Source organism: Pteropus medius, unplaced genomic scaffold (genome assembly GCF_902729225.1).
Source record: "Pteropus medius unplaced genomic scaffold, Ma_sr-lr_union100, whole genome shotgun sequence".
In the NCBI taxonomy this organism is placed as follows: domain Eukaryota; kingdom Metazoa; phylum Chordata; class Mammalia; order Chiroptera; family Pteropodidae; genus Pteropus; species Pteropus medius.
The window spans coordinates 3,575,350-3,582,823 of NW_024344434.1; positions in this window are offsets into that span (position 1 = coordinate 3,575,350).

The following is a 7,474-nucleotide window of genomic DNA, read 5'->3' on the forward strand; positions in this document are numbered from 1 at the left end:
GGTCATCTTATTATTTCTCAGTTCTATTTCATAGTTTTGTTCCAACTATAAAGATTTAAGTCACTTCCCATTATTTCTCACTTATATTTCTGAAATAGGTACTTATTTGCACTGTTTTCAGTCTTGTACTTTTTGAGTGGTTTTCTCTTACTTTTGCCTATTATTGGTTGCTTAAAACACATTTTATCACGTTATTCCCTCTCAAAGTGCATCATTACCTTTAAGACTCTTATGCCTGCCTTCCCAGACTCCTCTCCCTCAATTTTTTTGTGTACCTTGTGCTGAAGTTATCCTCAGCTATTACAGTTCTTGGTGTGTGTCATGTGCTCTGTCTTCTCTGTCCTCCTTCCCTATATTTCTCCCTTTAAATTTGCTGCCTGAACATTTCTATTTTTATTTAAGAGTCAGTTCAAATACCATCTCCGCTGATATCCGTTTGCTGATCCTTTGAGGGTATGTTACATGATCTTCCTCTAAATAACAACTTATTAAATACTTATATTTTCTTGCCAATTCAGCACCCTAGGACTTCCTCTTTTAGGGACTTTCCCGCATGGCAGAGGAGAAGTCGAGAACGTCATTTCTTAGAATCATATTTCCTTTATGGTTCTGGCTCAGAGTTTTTCCGACAAGAGAAACTTTTTGGAAATTTGGAAGGTAGAAAAGAAGGAAAACTCATGATTCTCTTAGTAAGTTGTTTTCTGATGTGTGGGACAGTCAGGAGATTCAGTGGCTTCCCAGAGAGCTTCTAAGAACCATCTACTTTGAGCCTTGAATTGTATTTAATAAATATGCATATCCTTCCTAACTTCATCTTTTACATTTACTTCAAGCCGTTATCTGGGGGAGACTAATCTGAGCCTTGCCTCCTGTCTCCTGGTCTAGCTGCCTGAAAACTAAAACTAAATCTTTTTTTTTTTTTTCTTTGAAAAACTGTTACCTCAGACTTTGGCTTCTCTGTGCTTGATAGACATTAAACTCACTGATTTTGTTTAGTAACACCATCTTCTATCCTCATTGTCTCTAATATTCCCTATATTGACCATGCCTACTCAGATCTCCCTCCTGTCATACCCGCCGTCAAAATTAGCACTCTGAACCAAAGTTATCAAAAACACCGCAGTGAGGAAAAATTAAGTAAATTTACCCTCCAGGGTTTCTCCTTTCCCCAAGCTTGATATCAAATTAATCCTCCAGACAAAGTAGATATTTTTCTCCTATAATTACATATATTGCTATTTCTGTCAAACTGCATGAGCTAAGGAAATAGCAGAACACATATGATTAGAATATTTTCTTCTTGGGTAAATGAAATACATCAATATAATTTCATTATCAATCTACTATCTTGATGGTTAGGTCAAATGGATAAGGAATGCTCCTCTGAGCTCCTCAGCTATATAATGGCTTTTTATTTGCCTATTATGTTCTACATTTTCAAATATCGTAGTGCATGCACTCATGTGACACACATGCGATATTTTCCTCTCTCATAATATGCATTTTAATTAGTATGAAAAGGGGGAATAACTCATCTCACATTCTAAGTTTATTTATACATATTATAATTATATAAATGATTTAATGAAAAATTAGCAAAATAATCTACTTATATCCCAGAGTTATGAATTCATTCCAAAAACATATAGTGGTTAAAAATTTTAAATACGGTACAAAATAGGATTAATAACTAGAATAATAAACACATTTTTTTTAAAGAACCAGTCAGTTGTAATCATTCCCTTGAAGTTTATAACTATCTGCCATCGCAACAACCTGAAAATAAAGTAAAATTTTTCAAATATTTTTTGCACGTGTTTTCCATTCCAAAGGCAATATACATAAACCTAACTAAGCTTTCTGGTTCCACTGAGATATTTGATACACAATGACATAGCATTTATGTGTGTTATCTTAGATGTCTACATAAAATTCCATAAGAAAGTTTCAATAAGTTCAGTTGTAGAAAAAATGTATTCCTTAAACTTTAATAATCTATAAATACAAGACACTTTACAAGTAAATTTTAACAGTAACCTATACTTCATTTCCTATAACATATTCAGTAAACTTTATGTATAGTTACCCAATTTTTCTCCCCAATGTAAACAGTCTTATTTATTTTTAAGCCAATTTTACTGAAGAAATGTGATTATTTTAGCTTATGTAATTAACATATTTTATCTATCTTCTAAATGACTGTGGTTATTATTCTTAACCATTCTGAACCATGTGGCTATTTTGTAGTTTTGTCTTGATACTATAAAATCGGTATAAATATAACTGGATGCTATACCATTTCCACAGAGGACATTGGATCTTGATGGTTAAATGGGACAATACCTCAGTTATTCATGGCTTAAGATTTTAAAGTTTTAAGTTTTTGCAAAATTTTAAAGCATATTTTTTAGGGACTTTTAGCATAAGCTCAATGAATTAGACAACACATTTTGTCAAGGTCACCAATACAACTTTCGGCTTATATAGGAAAATGGTACCTTACTCCATAGGATAATAGTACCTTAGTCCATAAATCTATCACACTGTCAGCTGAAAAATTTTTTCGAAGCAGATCAGTTCTATTTTTCTTCCTTCTCCCAAGTCAACTTTCTAACCTTATATTCTGTTGAATGTCAATATAGCATATCCTCTCTATTCTCTTCAACATCCTTAATTTCTTCCTCAGTTCCTACTCACTACCATTCCATGTTGTTGCTCAATTCACTTTCTCCCAGAATATATTTTACTCTCATTTTCTTAAAGTCAGCATCTCTTTCAATCTTAGTTCAAAACTCATTTGCTTTAAGAATGCAACTCTGATAGAAACGAGTAAACCATATTACTTTAGGTAATAGAGAAGTGCAGTTTCCCCATTAGTGTGTGTGTGTGCATATGTATATGTGTATATACATATATATACATATGTATATGTATATACGTATATGTATACACATATACATATATACACACACACACTAATGGGGAAACTGCTTCCATACACACACCTGCTTCCATATTTGGCTACAGTGAGACATATAAGGCTGTAGTTAAAAATGACGAGGAGCTTGCAATAGCTGTTATTTATATGGTTGTTGGCCTCCAAGATTTGTCTTTTTATTCAATTATATCGATTTCTTCTTAGATTGTCTTTTAATGTACAACATTGTATGGGTGGTTCAAACTGGTTTTTAAAATACTATTTTCACTGATATTTTATTTAAACACTAACATAATCAATTACCTTGCTCTCTTCAAAAAACTGAATGCAATATAATCAAGTGTAGCTAGACCTATAAATATAAAACATATTGGTTTAGCCAGCATATTTTTTAAAGAATATTATATGTCAATTTTTAGGTACCCCTTTCCACTTTATTAAACAAAAAAAATAAGAATATAGATTCGGAAAACATAAGAAGGATGACAGTCATGGATAAATGTTAAATAGTGCTGTTGAATGTCAGTTAAATTTTAAAATATGCAGTTAAAATTAACTAAAGACGGCAATAAAACCTTAAATATTATGAATGTGAATATCCTCTGTAGTCATTTTAATCAAATTATTCTTCTATTCTTTTTCTTTTCTGAAAATACCAAGAATAATACCTATCGCAAAGGAGCTACTCATGTATAATGATTTTACTTCGTTTTTATTTATTTTACCTTTAAAGTTCCAAATCATTTATAGTTACTGGTTTAAAGATGATGGGGGAAGAGCAGGAGGAGTGAAGACTCTATACCCTCTTTCTTCCATTTTTATCATTATTGTGTTATCTACTTTTGTTAGTATTTATTTACTTAAATATTATTTTTAAGTTCTATTCCTACAAATTGTTAAAGGTGGAAAATTTTCAAGTGAGCCAACTAGCTAAGTCAGCTACAGGGAAGAAATATCTTTAGATACCAGAAGTTGTCCTACTTGCTTGTGTGTGGTTTAGGAAGTGTATTGTATAAGATATGAAGATGGCCAATGTCTGCTTCTGTAATCCATTTACTTGTTAATTAAGGGTGTTCTTCCAGGCAAAGATATGCTAACAGCCACTTCCACTTCTGTAATCTGCTTGCTTGTTCAGGAGACCACCAGGATATGGTCTTAAGCTTTATCAGCTGCCTCTTCTGAAAGCTCAGGGCTGATCTCCTCTAACCCTGCGTGGTAGAGAGTCAGTTGCCGGCCGGCTAATAAAGGCTCATAATTAATCTCGATTGGCTCCGTGGGTCTCAGAATCGTTTGCGCCATAACACATTATTATTACTATGTCTTTCTCTTGTCATTTCAATAGTAGTGCACATTTTTATTAATTCTACGATTTCACATTTAATCTCAAGCAAATTTATCACTCAATTCAATTTTTCTCGTTTATTCATTTTCTTTCTTTTTTACATAGTATATATAAAACAAAGACCTGGGGCATGACCCTCATTTTATTAAATGAAGTAAAATACATGGGATAGTGGTTAAAAATATTAATGGATAAATAAGAACATTAGTAGGGCTTCGTGAGTCATTTCTAGTGAAAAACTCCAAATATATATCTGCAGGAGGTTTTATTTATTTAAACTGTAGTGACATTAAACAAGTGTGTGAGCAGTGATTATGGTAAGAAAATTAATAGAGAAATAGACAGGCAGATAGTCAAATTTGCTGTGTGACCTTTATTTGTCAAGCATTTTAAGGATACTGAAAGTACAGAAATACACAATCTAAAATTCTGTCATTCAAAATCAAAGCCCACTTTTATTCTCTCACCAACACTCTGTCCATCCAACCTCATTTTTTGGATAAATAACTTCAGGTCTACTCTCTCACTCTCTGTCTCTGTCTCTATCTCTCTCTCTCTCTCTATCTCTGTCTCTCCCCCTCTCTTTCCATATATACAACTGATTAATGGTATTTACATACACACACACACACACACACACATATACACATACACTACCCCCCCACACATGTTTCATAATCACAAATTCTCTTAACCTCTTGCTTCCAAAACTCTAACTCACTTCTATTTATAATAAACCTTTTCTTGTTTCTCCACTTGTTATAATATAAAATTGGTCGTTCTCTTATCTACGGACAATGTCTCCATGTGATTCTGTTCCTATTTCCTCTCATCTTTTAGAAAATTTACAATACTAATTACACTTGGTTTCTTCTTTATATTTAACTTTTCCCTCTTTAAAAAAAATTACCATAAAAATGTATATAAACTCTCTGATATTAAACAAAGAAAATAAAAATTTAAAAACCTTTTAAACTTTTCTTGTCCTCATATGCCTTTAGAATTCTCTCTCCTCTGCTTCACAAACTACTTGGAAAAAAAAATATTTACACCAGTTATCTTCTCTTTCTCTTTTCTAAGCCTCTCTTCACTTCACTTCAGTCTTCTTTCTACCCAATAACTCATTCTAAACACCTCTCATTCAGAGCTTCATTGTCATTGAAATCGGTGATTATTTTTCATCTCCTATAATCCCTCTGGCCTTAATTTCTTCTTTGAGATTCAGAAGCACAATCTCAATGGTCTACTTGACATTTCCTTTTAAATATCTTAAAGGGAGCTCATTCTCAGTATATCCAAAAAGGAAGTCATAATCTTTCTGCTTCAAATCTGGTCCTCTTCTGCTATTTCTAACCTCAAATAAAGGAATCACTCTCCAAAAGTTGCTTTCTTCATAATCCCCCCTTTTTTTACCTACCATATCCAATCTAAGTCCAAGTTATCTTTATTATCTTCACCATTACCATACTTATTTTTTTTTTAACTTTTCTGGATTTTACTACTTTTCTGGATTTTAGAGGCCATCTGCTTTTTTTAACTTTTCTGGATTTTACTACTTTTCTGGATTTTAGAGGCCATACTACTTTTCTGGATTTTAGAAGCCATCTGCATCCCTTTTCTCATGACCTTATCCTCCATCTTCAATGACACCAGCATAGTATCTTCTTATCTCCCTCTCTATGATTCTGACCCTTCTACTTGCATCTTATAAAAACTCATGTGATTACATCAGGTCCACCCGAGCAATCCAGGATATTTTTCCTATTTATGATTATTAATTTTATAAATTTACAAGATTTCTTTTGTGTGTAAGGCAACATATTTATGGGTTCTGGGGATTAAGAGATGGACATATTTGAGAACCATTATTCAGTCTACCATAGCCAGTCTAATAAAGACCAGTATTATCTTTTGCCTGTGCAACTGAAGTCAGTCTCCTAACTTATTTCTTTTCTTCATTCATCTCCAACATCTATTCTTAACTCCTTTACATCCATTTACCACATTTCATCAAAATGATGGTCCTACAACAGACTATTTTAGTCTTATTCTAATCAATTGATGATTCTTCATTGATCTGAGAATAGTGACTACATTCCTTAATATGGACAACAGGTCTTGTGTAGTGAGACCCTTTCCAAAGCATTCTCATAGCAAGTTCTTTACTCTTGATACTTTAATCTCATTAAATTGCTCTTTATTCTTAACTATCAGGCTCTATAATGCCAAATACTATTATCATACATGGCTTTTGAACAAGGCTTTTTATCAAATTTTTTTCTCCCTTTCCTTTTCGTTCCAAGTTTTGCTTTATTTTCTTATAGTCTATGTAACCCATATTTATTGAGTGCTCACAATATGTAATTTACTGGACCCGGTGCTGGGGACTCAGTAGAAAGCAAATATAAATATTTAGTTGCCTTCATGGATCTTACATTCTAGAGAAACATTATATTTTATACATTTTTTTTTCTTAGATGAAGGATATTTTCTTCACTCTAGGTCAGGTTCACATGCCACATATTCCATGCATAATATATACTTCAATAGCAATTTCATTAGTTTAAAATAATATATTCATTCATATAAATATTTATTTGATATCTATTACTGAAAAATCATAAATTCCATAAAGCAAAAAAAAGTTGTCTTTTGTCCATCTTAGTGTCTCAGTATCTTTGACATATACATAAAAATACACAATAACATTTTGTTGAATGGTTGAAAGAAACTCATTCTGCTCTGTTTTTATATACAGAGAAGTTAAAGATATTTGTTAATGGAATATGTGGGTGCAGAAATAGATATGGCTTAGAAAGAATTAAACATTTGAGATTCCTAAACTAATTCACTTATTCAATGTATGTTGACTGAAATTATCACCTTTGAAACAAAGATCGTGATGCCAACAGAGTCCCTAGTGAGGGAGACAAGACGGATATGGTCTTTGTCTTTATAGGATACATTTTTTAAACTATAAATCTTCTATTTTTATAATAAAAAATGTAGACAGTGGTATCAGTTAATTGCTAAGGCACTAGTGGGTACATTACAGTAACATTTCCCTGAGTACTTTCTTAAATAAAATTCTACTTCTAAAATGCAGATTACTGGAAATAATTCTTCCTGACTAGTAGTGTTCTGGAGGATACTATCATTCTAATGCTTGCTATCACTGTCAATAATATTATGAA